Source organism: Rattus norvegicus, chromosome 2 (genome assembly GCF_036323735.1).
Source record: "Rattus norvegicus strain BN/NHsdMcwi chromosome 2, GRCr8, whole genome shotgun sequence".
NCBI lineage: Eukaryota > Metazoa > Chordata > Mammalia > Rodentia > Muridae > Rattus > Rattus norvegicus.
Window position 1 is genome coordinate 247,721,225 of NC_086020.1, and position 14,231 is coordinate 247,735,455.

A 14,231-nucleotide genomic window follows, 5' to 3' on the forward strand; every position below is an offset into this window, starting at 1 on the left:
CTCTCTGTGTGTATGTGTTTGTACGTGTGTTTGTGTGTATTCAGGTGTGTGTGCATGCATACTTGTGTGCGCAGTATATGTGCATGTGTGTTTCTGCACTTGAGTGTGGTATATGTAAATAAGTGTGTGCACTCACATGTGTGTGCATGCATTTATATGTATGTGGTTCCCTGTGCACATGCTTATGTGTGTGTGCATATCTGTATGTGTCCATGTTTATGCATATTGTGTATCACACACTTGACTATGCCTGCTTTCATGTCTGCTCATGTGAAGGCCACAGTAGAAGGAGAAAACCGACTTCTGTAAGTTGTCCTGTGATCCACAGACATGCCATAGCAGGTGAGTATGCACTCACATATTCATGGACAGACACAGAAAACCACTAAATAAAAATGTAAATTTAAAAAACCTATATTAAAAAGGCATTAGAAATGCAAATACCCTTATTTAAATCAATGCATCGAAATGTATTTTAATTACATAGAAAGTTTGTTTGATGAAGTGGAGGGCAATGTACATGTAAAGGAATGCATTGTGTGTCCCAGCAGGAGTGTAGAAGCCTCTCTCAAACTCCTTGAGCAAAAAGGCTTTACAGAGTAGGATTTCTGGTATAAGCACTCAGGTACTGTTTCCTTCTGCATGTGATTCATTCTAATGACACCACCGACCAGAAGTTTGTTGCCAAAGGGGAGGATTCCTTTTTTCCATGTAAAAAGCATGGAAACAATCAAAGCTGTGAGCTCCTTTGTGAGGAGAGCTGCACAAAATATACCACACGTGGAACAAATGAGGCAGAAACAGAAACAGAGCTGCTTCCTGTACAGGAAAACCCTAAGAATCTTTTAAAAGATCCTTTTGTCCTTCCATATTACGTAAACCACAGGCTGACTTTGAAAATTTTATTTAATTAAAGTTTTGCCTTGTATAAAATATAAAATACATTTTGTTCAGGGACCAAATGAAATGATATCAAAACTCAGAACCTTTTGACCCAACTCAGTATTAATTAGTAGAGGAATCAATGAAAAAGTGAATGCACTTCCACCCAATATATAGATAGATGATAGAAAGATGAAAACCAGATAGGTAGATAGAGAGACAGACAGACACATATATAATAGATGATAGGTAATAGATAAATACAGATGATAGATAGAAAGATGATCCATACATAATTTATAAGTAGGTGATAGTCGATAGATAGATAGATAGATAGATAGATAGATAGATAGATAGATAGATAGATAGATAGACAGATAGTAAATAGATACTATATAGATAGGTAATAGATGATAGATAATAGACTATAGAATACAGATGATAGATAATAGATAGATGACAGGTGGTTATATTGACATAGATGACAAAGATACAGACTGGTAGAAGATAGAGCATACTAGGAAGGATGAAACTATGATACAATCTGAGACGAACCTTGTTCTTAGAAGTTCCTTAGGCATTTGAAGGTTTTCAGATTATCAGAACCCCAGCGACTGGTAGAAATCAGCATACACATTATGTGTGCTGGCTCACACTCATGTAACCTCAGGTTGGACACCCCTCTGCCTCGATGATTCCTTGGTGTGGTACTGTTCAGCTGCTGATGGTGATGCCACATACAAAGTACCCTCTTTTTACCTGTCTCCCTTCATAGCCCAGCTCTGTCATCACCTAGTGCTGGATTCTTCAATTAGTCTCACATTGAAAACTTCTTACTCTTATCATTACTTCAGAATCTGGTAACAGAGAAAGTTGAACAACCCACAATTTCAACACTCATTATTCAGAAGTGTAACACTGATAGCACATCACACATGGATAACTTTGTAACCAAGAGTCAGATTGTCCCTGAAAAGATTGATATGTGTACCCCCAAAATTAGTATCTAGAGTTTTCATTAATTACATCAAAATTCATTAATTTTTCGACATAGTTTATAAAATAGTATCTTACTATGGAGTTAATTTGTCTTTTGGTTATTAACAAGGATAACATCTTCCCACACCCTCGAATGTTAACTCCGTTATCATATCAGAGTACATAGAACTTCAGCCAAGTTCCAGTGAAGCTGCTTTCTTTTCATTAGAAACTGCGATGAATCCTGAATGCATGCGGTATAGGAACAATGTTTGAACTGAGCTACATATAACTCCCATCTCCTTTTCCAACTTGATATTCTGAAACAGTTTGATAAAGTGAGTTGTAATTTTAATCAAGATCCTTTAATAAATTTTTAGTGGTAGTATTTTTTTTTATTAACCAATTTACTATCCTCAGATAAAACAGTGTTTATTTCCTCCATTCTCTCTGGAAGTTATAAAGTCTTAGCTTTCACATTTTATTATTTAATTTTTTGAAGTAGATACACACTTTCCTCTTAGTAGTCTTATTTTCTCACTACCATTTAAGATACTTCTTCCCTCATTTCTTATTCTTTTTATTAAACTGTTTTTTTTCCTCAAATAGAGACTGAGTTATAATAGTCTCACTTTTTATGTGTTTGCATTCTATTTCGAAAGAATGGATTGTTTTTATGGGGGAAAGATGATTAAAATAAAATGAGAGCTTACAAAGAACAAGTTTTCTTTCAGCTTAGACATTTAACTTGAGGGCACTATTTAGTAGTATAATATGTCTGCTCCCTGCTGCTTCTCTGGTTGATGTACTCAGGAGAGCAGGTGAATTCAGTGCAGCCATAGAGAAGGAGGCTGACTACTCACACTGCTCTATCTCCCTCACTCATGTTTTTGCATCAGTTGCAGGTCTCTGTGGCATTTCCTTACTGGTCTTTGACAACACCATATTTATATCTACATCAAAGAGTGGGACCCTTAGTATTTACGTCCACTTGTCAACAAATAGATTGTTGCTTGCTGGGACTGAGATTATCTGGGGTTTCATGTGTCTTGCTTTTGCTTTTCTTACCTTCCACGAATGTTCTGATGACCTTCATCTGCTTTGAATATAACATTAGAAAAGAGACCACCAGGAGCAGGCCTGATATTCATCTATAAATTCTTCTCTCTCCCACTTGCTGATGCTGTGGTGCTCACGTTCTTGCTAGCCTATGTCACTTCTCAATCAGACTTTCTCCTTTAGTTACAAGGCCATAGCATGGCAGGAAGAAGGACTGACACATGATAGATGATGAAATATTTATAGACAGAATATAAGTAAAGATATAATGGGTAGATTAATGGTGGATAAAAATAGATGATTGGCAAGTAGATAGGTATGTGCATACATGCACGCATGGCTTCATAGGTACATAGAGGCTACCTGATAGGAGATAGATGAGAGATGCTGAAATGCAAGTGGTGGGTAACAGATAGATGATAGATACAAAGTTACATAGATTCATAGATACATACATATCTATGTATGTACATAGATAACACATAGATGCTAGTTGGATTATAGACAGATAGATTGGATGATAAAAGACAGATGGTTGATTCATGCAGGTATCCACCCTCACTGATACATTTGTTCTGCAGATCATAAAGCCTTCCTGCTGTTAGCTTTACCTCTAATTATACAATATACTTCTCAACTCTATGGTCTACAGTGGAGGACTGAGAGCAGAGAGTGTAGAATATTGATTCTTGCTTCCCTTATCTAATTAATCTGCACCCTGCATCCCAGCTATCCCCACAGATAGCTGAAAGGCTGTGTTTTTCCCCAAAACAAGATAGACGGAATTCCTCTCACATCTTATTCTGTGGATTTTTCTCTTACAGCTCACTAGTTTTGTCATTGAATAGCAAAATTATCCTTAATTTTTTCAAGAGAAATTGGAGAGTAAATGTTTTACATCCTTCATTCTAAAACACCATTTTTATTCCATTATCTAAAATTTAAGGAGTGTTTAATAAAATACAAGAACATTCACAAATTCATTATTCTCAAAGGACCACTGAAGAAGTCAGAAACAGTTTGATAACAGTGTACCTCTGTGTCCTTTGAATAGAGTTTGCAAACTTATCAAACAAAAGCAACAGGATCTTCTCAATTAAAAGATAGAGATTTTTCTCTTCATTTTCCATTGTGTTTTGAAACCTTATATGAAGGTCTAAATTGTTTTGATTATTCTAAAAAACATAGATTGTCTTAGTAAGGAAAGGGCTCATGGATCTAATCTGTCTCTTCTATCATTGAACTATATAAGATTTAGCTAAGTTCCTTTCTTTGATTTTATTTAATTAGAAGAGAGCATGACCAGACACTTTATAAGTTCATTTCTAACTTTAAAATCTCTTGATTCCGTCTTTCACTGGAATTTTCAGGGCATGCAGCTTGCTATCCCGTAGGGACCTCCATTCTCTTGCCCCCTTCTTCCTACCTCATCACACCTGAGCCTCCTACACCACACAGGTAAGCTTCCCTTCCCCACCCATCATCTCTGCTCTTTGAGCCATCTGGAACAAGCCAAACTGCCCTCAGCATCTGCTGGCCCAGGGTCACCTCCATTGTCCTGCTACCACTATGCCCATCTTCATTGGACCTGAGGGTCTTAAACCATACAGCCCTGTAGGTCAGGACCAAATAGCCCAAGGATGCCCATCAGAGGTCTGCCACATGAGGACCATCAAGGTTCACCCCTACAGCAGGAACAGGGCCACCTCTATGTAAATGCTGGAGGACCTTGCAGCTGCAAAAGCATCTTCTGAGGAGGTCCAAATAGGGGAACTGCCTACAAGCAAGAATTGCTAGTGCAGGCAATGTCAGCCAACCATGAACTGCTGTTTCTTAGGACCAATAGTGTGTGAGTGGAGGGTGTCAAAGGAGCTTGCAGCAGTTTTCAGATGAGCATGTAGCAGCCTTTCTCACCTGCTCCCAAAGTCTGTGCATTGACTATGCCACCTCACTTCCTACCCACAAGGGCAGGTAGTGTAGGGCAGTGAGTAGCCCAGGGCACAGACAACACCCACCCCCATCCCCATCCCTACTTGAAGAATAAACAAGGAACAAAGCAATCTACATATCTAAAGACCCTCAAAGTAACACAATCAACAAAAGCCAGGGTATTATGACCCCTCCAAAGCACAGCTACCTCACTATACTACCACAAGTCCTGGATATCTCAACAGAACTGAAACACACACACACACACACACACACACACACACACACACACACACACACACACACACAGTGACTTAAGTCCAGTCTTATAAAGATGATAGAGGCCTTTTAAAGAAGAAAATACAAGGAAACAAGTAGAGAGAGGTCTGTAAAAAAGAAACAAATAAATCCCTTAAAGACACAGAGGCGAATACAATTAAATAGGTGATGGAAATAAAACTGTGAAAGACCAGAAAGTGGAAATAGAATCAATCAAAAAAACAGAAACTTTTTCTCAGCGCCTCATGTATCTTTCTCCAAAACTGTCACAAAACAAGCCTCAATAGACACAAGAAAATTGAAACAATGCCTTGTGTCTCATCATACCACTATGGCATAAGACTGGACTTCAACAATGGGAACACCAGAAATCCTTCACACTCATGGGAATTGAGCAACTCTCCACTCAATGATCTCTGGGTCTGGAAAGAAATTAGAGACTTTCTAGAATTCAATGAAAATGAAGGTAAAACATACACACATTTATGGGAAACACTGAAAGCAGTGCTAAAATGAAAGTTCATAGCACTAAGTGCCTCCATATAGCTGTCTTCTGAGAGTCTCTACCAGATCCTCACCATTACAGTTGTGGATGCTAAAAGCCAACCATCAGACTGATCACAGGGACCCAAATAGAGGAGTTAGGGAAAGGACTGAAGAAGCTGAAGGGGGTTTATCTGGCATCAGTGAGAGGGGAGGCCGTTGATCCTGTGAAGGCTTGATGCCCCAGTGTAGAAGAATGCTAGGGCAAGGTGGTGAGGTAGGAATGGATGGGTGAATGGTTGAGGGAGGGAGCACCGTCAGAGAAGCTGGGTAAGAAGGTATGGGATAGGGGGTTCGTGGAGGGGAAACCAGGAAAGGGGGTAATATTTGAAATTTAAACAAATAAAATATCCCATTTAAAAACAACAACAACAACAACAGAAAACAACAAAAAGAAATTAGAAAGTTCTCATACTGGCAATTTATGAACAGGTACTCAGGGAAGAGACAGGAGAGAAACCCTGAGGGCCAGCAGAATGAATGAAAATATGCAAGTCCCAGAGGTGGGAGGTTAGGAACCCTCTAGAAAGTTGTAGAGACCTGGGAGATGAGAGACTATCAGGACTCAAAGGGAGGGACTTTATATGAAATGCCCAACAGTAAGGAGAGGGAACTCCTAGAGTCTACCTCCAGTAGAAAGACAGGGCATCATGTGGACATCTGACAAAGGGCTAATATCCAAAATTTACAAAGAAATCAAGAAGTTAGACACCAACATCCCAAATAACCCAAATTAAAAAATGGTGTATGGAGCTGAAGAGTGAATTCTCAATAGAGGTATCTTGAATGGCAGAAAAACACTTAAATGTTCAAAGTCCTTAGCCACCAGGGAAATGTAAACCAAAACGACTCTGAGGTTCCATTTTATATCTACCAGAATGGCCAAGATCAAAACCATAAGAGATAACACATGCTGGCAAGGATGTGGAGTAAGAGGGACACTTTTTCATTGTGGATGAAAGTATAAACTTGTATAACCACTTTGGAAATCAGATTTGTGGTTTCTGAGGAAATTCTACCCAATGTATACTACTCTTGGGCATATACCCAGAAGATGCTCCATCATCGCACAAAGACACTTGTTCAAGTATGTTCATAGAAGTTTATTCATAAGCCAGAAACTTCAAACAGCCTAGATGGAACTCAACTGAAAAATACATAAAGAAAATGTGGCTCATCTACAAAATGGAATACTATTCAGCTATTAAAATACAAGCCATGATGAATTTTGCAGGCAAATAGATTGAACTTGATAATATCATCCTGAGTGAGGTAACACAGTTCCAAAAGAACATGCATGGTATGTACTCACATTTAAGTGGATATTACCCATAAAATACAGGTACCATGCTACAATCCACAGACCAAAAGAAGTTAAGCAGGAAGGAAGGACCAAGCAAAAGTGCTTGAATCTTACTTAGAAGAGGGAATTAAATACTCATAAGAGGAAAATGGAAAGAATTGGAAGGGATGTGCGTTGGAGAGGGGAATGTAGGATTCAGGATCAGGTATGGGGAATAACAGGAGAGATAGCTAGATGGCCATGAAAATGAATGGAAATCTGCAACTGATAGGAGTGAGGAGGTAGAGGGCCTCTCCAGGAAGAGACAAGGACCTGGTATAAGGGAGGTACCCAAGAATGAGTGGGAGTGATCTTAGTTGTGACTCACAACATTAGGGTCATGGAACCTGAATAGGTCACCTCCTGTAGCCAGGCAGGAACCCCGATGGAGCAATAGAGACACCAACCCACCCACAAAACCTTCAACCCCAAATTTATCTTGTTTATAAAATGTGCAGGCACAGGGGATAGAGCAGAGACTGGGGAAATGGCTAACCAAAAACTTGCCCAAATTAAGACCCATTCCATGGGCAAGCCCAAATCAATGACACTATTAATGATACTCTTTTATGCTTGCAGGCAGGAGTATGTTGTCCTCTGAGAGGTTCCACTCAGACAAATACAAATACCCACTGCCAAACAGTTGGTGGAGCTTTAGGATACTTATGGAAGAAAAGGAAGAAGGATTGAGGGCTCTGAAGGGGACAGAAACACCATAGGAAGACCACCAGAGTCATCTAACCAGGACCCTTGGGACCCTCCATGTCTGAACTACCAACCAAAGAACTTACATGGACTAGATCTAAGTCTTCCTTCACATATCTAGTAGATGTGCAGCTTGGTCTTCGTGTGGGTCCTGAACAACTGTGTCAGGGGCTATCCCAAAAGCTGTTGCCTGTATGTGGGATATGTTCTAGCTGGGCTGCCTTGTCTGGCCTCAGTGGGAGAGGATGCACCTAGTTTCACAGACTTGAAGTGACAGGGTGGGGAAATAACCAGGGCATCCTACCAGCTCAGAGGAGAAAGAGAAGAGGTGATGGAGAAGGACTGTGAGGAGGTCACCAGAAGGGGGTCAGTGAGCTGGATGTAAAGTGAATAAGTAAAAATTAAAATTAAATTTAAAAGATCAACATGGTTACGGGTAAGGCTGGTTTAATAAAGTAGTCTGTAGGAGCTCCTTCAATACCTATGAATTCAATAACCTTGGGTGGCTAGCCATATTTCTACTACCAGGCATAATTTTCTTCCTATTCCGTGGGTCTTAAGTATAATTAGAGACCTGTTGGTTACTGCCAATGTATGTGTAGCAATACTGTTCCCTTGGGTTTAGTATGTCCTGCTTGTGAGAGCTGTGGTTTTCAGGCATTGCATCTGGGTAGAACTGTTGGTCCCTTCCCTCCTTTGGAAGTCTGCATGATACCTTCTGGTATCATGAGAACTAGTCGTCATGGATCAGGTGATCAAGTAACATCTAGCTCAGAGACCTCTGTAACCTGTTCCTGAAGTACATAGCCTCCAGTTTAAGGGGGCGAACCAGAGACAATAACAATAGGCTATAGCTATTTTGGGAGTCTCTTGGAAAATTCTTACCAACAACTGAAAAAATGACCTCTTATTCTTGGTGCTGAGGTTTTTCTTATGTGGCCTTTGACTCTTTGAAGGAGCACTGTCATCCCAGATAAGAACATTTCAGCTAATATATTATATATAATATTACATATTATATTGATTATATTATATATGCATAGATAATATCTATTTAAAACTATATATTATTTAGTTAATATATTATGTATATTATATATACAGAAACACAGACACATAGACACACACACCCACAGTCACACACTGTGGGTGTGTGTGGGAGAGAGAGAGAGAGAGAGAGAGAGAGAGAGAGAGAGAGAGAGAGGAGGTATATGTATTTCTCCCATCAGTCACTTGAACAGTGTTATTTCTCTGGGTATGGTCTTTTGCCTCTTCCCCAGCAATAGTCCTTTCTTACCTGTTTTCTGCAGTTACTTCAGGATATGTAACCAGATCAAGACCTTTTATTTTACCTCTCTTTGGGCATTCTCTTTTACCCTTCGTGGAATGTCCCTAAAGAAATGCATCAACAGGTAGAATTATTAAGGCAACTGAAAACTTGCCAGGAACTTCGGGAACTGATGTTGGGAACTGGTCTTCTCCAAAAAACTGTGGCCCTGATACTTGGCCTAACTTTTCACTCTTTCTGGAAAATCAAATTAGCTTCTTCAAAACTGTTGGCCAGAGATGGTTTCAATTATATCTTCCTGGGGTCCCTTGTGGTTGAATTAGGGAAAGGTTGGAAGAAGCTGGAGAGGAGAGTGACCCCATAGGAAGACCAGCCCCCCACCCCCACCCCTAGGTCTCTCAGACAATGAGCCACCAACCATGCTGCATACACTATCTGATAGGAGACCCTTAACACATGTACAGCAAAGGACTGATGCATCTGGACTCAGTGAGGGAAGATGCACCTAATGCTTGAGAGACTTGAGGCCCCTGGGAGTGGGAGGGATTGGTGGGGTAGAGGGTGGGGTAGGGACATCCTCTTGGAGATGATGGAGGAGGAATGGAATGAGGAACTGTAGGAGGGCAGGCAGACAACCCGGGAGGGATGGATAATGATGCTGGACTGTAAAAAAATATATATGCATATATATGCATATATATGTATATATTTAAATATTTAAAAAATAAAAAAATTTAAGGAATAAATATTTTATAAAGCTCTGCATTACTTTTGTAATTTCTTATATTCCCAATACTTTATAAGTATCCAAAAATTTGTATAAACAAATGAAACCGGTTCACTATCACGACTGTGTTAATCAAAGGAAGATCCTTCCAGAAACTTCATTTATCTTCCATGGGAACACCTGAGCAGATTTTGAAAATATTCAAGTCTCACCACACAAAATCCCTGGGAATATCCTGCTAAGTTAAGATGTCAGATGAGGTTCCTACAACTGAGTAAGATGCCTCTTTCTCTAAACCATGCACTGGTGAATCATGGACCTTGCATTTGGAAGAGAAAATAAGGAGAGGTAATTTTTCACACCTTTCATTTGCTGTCAATTATATTTGCATGAATGTGCTGGCATTTCCGAGTCTGATACGTCATGCCTCCACTTGCCAGTGAGCAAACTGCTCCCACAGTGCGAATTAGAACTTGAGAGACATCTCCTCTCGGTCCATTGGGACGTCATTTAGCACATTGAAGTGGCAGTTTATTAAATAGTTCCCCTGTGGACTGGAAGGAAGAATATTTCTTCTGAACATCACCGGCTGTTTCTTCTGAGTAACGATTGGATAAGTGCTGGCTCATTCTCCTTACTTCTGCTAAATGGATCAACTTTTCATAAAAACTCACAGTGAGTGTTTTCTATAAATTATCAATTATGTAAACTCTAAAAACTAATTACTTTAGGTCATTTACATTATTTATTGTGCTGTTAATTAGAACACTAAGTCAATAGTGAGTTAATTTATTACTTTTCAAAAAATAATCTAGGAATTCATGAAAATTTTAGATCAATATTAAATTGCAATAACGCCCATTCCAAAAGCTTTAAAGTAATTCACACTTTCATTTCAAATATGACATATGAATTCCTCATTAAGTGATATTATTGGAGCAAGCCATTGTTAGCTGAAACTAATTTATTAATTACACTAGACTAATAAATTTACTGACAAGTTATCCATTGCCTTACGTTTTAGACTGAATACTAGTACCATTTTTAATTTTAACACTGTATTTACTCATACTATATATAAGTTATATATAACTTACAAAATTTAGTATGTCATTTATGCAGGTCAATATCACATTAACTGATCTCAACGACAGAGGATTTTTGAATCTGTAGTGAATTCAGAGAAGAAACACTTTTTAAATAACAAGAAATTTTAACTTCTATGTGAAAATAAAGTGGCTGTCTGAAGTAAGAAAGAATAGGTAGATGGAAGATAGATGATAGATTTAGATTATAGATGACAGATGATAGATAGATAGATAGATAGATAGATAGATAGATAGATAGATAGAAGGTAGATAAAAGATAGATGATAGATGATACATCCATAGAAGGATGATAGATGAGCGGTCTGTAGATAGATAGGTAGATAGATAGATAGATAGATAGATAGATAGATAGATAGATAGATAGATGATAGATGATAGATAGATAGATAGATAGATAGATAGATAGATGATAGATGATAGATAGATAGATAGATAGATAGATAGATAGATAGATAGATAGATGGTAGATAAAAGATAGATGATAGATGATACATTGACAGAAGGATGATAGGTGAGTGGTCTGTAGATAGATAGATAGATAGATAGATAGATAGATAAATAGATGATAGATAGATAGATAGATAGATAGATAGATAGATAGAAGGTAGATAAAAGATAGATGATAGATGATACATCCATAGAAGGATGATAGATGAGCGGTCTGTAGATAGATAGATAGGTAGATAGATAGATAGATAGATAGATGATAGATGATAGATAGATAGATAGATAGATAGATAGATAGATAGATAGATAGATGATAGATGATAGATAGATAGATAGATAGATAGATAGATAGATAGATAGATAGATAGATGGTAGATAAAAGATAGATGATAGATGATACATCGACAGAAGGATGATAGGTGAGTGGTCTGTAGATAGATAGATAGATAGATAGATAGATAGATAAATAGATGATAGATAGATAGATAGATATAGATAGATAGATAGATAGAAGGTAGATAAAAGATAGATGATAGATGATACATCAATAGAAGGATGATAGATGAGAGGTCTGTAGATAGATAGATAGATAGATAGATAGATAGATAGATAGATAGTAGGTAGATAAATGATAGATAGATGATAGATACATCGATAGAAGGATGATAGATGAGAGGTCTGTAGATAGATAGATAGATAGATAGATAGATAGATAGATAGTAGGTAGATAAATGATAGATAGATGATAGATGATACATCAATAGAAGGATGATAGATGAGAGGTCTGTAGATAGATAGATAGATAGATAGTAGGTAGATAAATGATAGATAGATGATAGATACATCGATAGAAGGATGATAGATGAGAGGTCTGTAGATAGATAGATAGATAGATGATAGATAGATGATAGATAGATGATAGATGATAGATACATCATAGATTGTCAACTTCTCAGCTGATCTTGTGTTGGACCTGGGATCTGAGGGCCGGAAAGAACGGGGCAGACTCTAGCCTGGTGCTGTGGGCACTTCCATTTCAGTGTTCTTCATACATGAATACCAGCAAGACTGAATGACATACATGAATACCAGCAAGCACACAGTAAATATTAGAAACAGTTCTTTCTCAGTTCTTTCTTATCGAAGACTACTTTAAACATAATTGTCTGGCATGTGGTATAAATCACATCTGGAAAAGCATGGAAACAGGCCAGAAGTCAGATCCAGAATCAACGTACACTGACCAGATTGGCTTAGAAGCTGTGTTCTGACATCCAACAAGAACATGTATTGTAAATTGAATGTCAATTTAGTGTTGTGCACAGAAGGCACAGAATCACATCCACAAACAATCCAAGGAGCAAAGTGCTCCTGAGGTAAAAGGCCCTCTGCTTTTCTTTGTTTTTCCTCTCATAGTTCCCCAAGGTATTGTCCGCCATGGCTTATTCTTTTAATCATGCTACAACAATAGATGATAAGTAAACGGGAAAATAGAGAAAGATACAGTGGAAGATATACAGAAGGTAGATACCAGATCGAAGATAAAGAGGAAAGCCAAGAGAAAGGGGAAAACCTTTCTGAAATCCCTAGTGGTGTTTCCCATTATAACCAAAGGTTTTGGGTGCTACCCAAACATGTATGTTAACTATCTTCTAGTGAGAACATGTTAAATGCTTGGCCCTCTGCTTTTAGCAGTATTGAAACAAAATATACATATTAAAATGTCGAGCCCAGCTGAAGGAAGTTGGTGACGGAAAACTTACACTTGATGGGAATATTGGAACCTCAATTCACTACTCTTTGAACTCATTACCGCTCAGGGATCATGATGCGAGCAGTTTCCATGGACACATGCTGCCAACATTATTTACTGCTTTATCATCAAGGGGAATGATCAACCAAGCATGGGATTAAACCTCTAAAAGAAGCCCAAATAGGATATTTATCCCTGCAATTAAATTAGCTCCCACTTCACATTTAGTTACAGTGACAGAACAGTGCCTCACATGAAGACCTGGTAATGGGAGGCCTGTTGCTGGAGTTATTATGCTGCATGACATGGAAGAATCTTTGTGCTGGACCAGCAGGAGTTTAGGCAGTTTGGAGAGGTAGATTAGAAGCAATTCAATGCAATGAAAGGCAAGCTTAATACACAATTATGCTGGTCATTGTGATACCGGAGATGGTGGGTGTGCAAACAAGTTTCAGGACAGAATGCAGTGATAGTGATCTTGGAGATTTGACCAAGGGATGTCCTCTTCATTCCATGACAGAATTATAATTAAAGTGCTGTCATGTCTGAGACACCGTGAAAGTTGGTTTTGAAGGTGATATACTGATTAATCTACAGGATGAAACTTCGAATAGCAGTGCATTCAATCTGTTGCCAGGAATGTGTGCATTGATGTTTGTGTTTTGCCTGATCTGGAGGAAGAAACAAGATAAAAAAAAAAAAAAACAAGTGGAGGAGAAACATTTGGAAATCTTCTTGTTTGGTCAAAAAAAAGAGGAAAGCATCCTGTTAAATGTTTATCAAGGGATAGGCAGTTGGTAGAGGTTTCAGCCTCACTAAAAGAAGCCTAGATATCTACAAGAAGACAGGGGGAAAATTCCAAGGGTTTGTCACAATCTATACCACACACATCATAGGTGAAAAAGTCTGAAAGTACAAATTTGTTTGAAAAGCTCACAAGGGAAGAGAAGAGCCTGACAGCAAAGACCCGAGGCCGAGGCACTGAGAGGCACCTCCCTTGAGGGCACTGGACTCAGCATTGCGTATGCGACATTAGCTTAGTAGATAGGCAAGATATGCAGATATGGTGGTTACAGAGTGGCTGAAGTGTCCACTGACATTTTAAAGATAGTCATGAGGCCCTACTGTGTGCTAGGTACCAAGTTTCATTCAAAGATGAAGCTGTGAGCCTGAGGGTGAAGCTACAATGA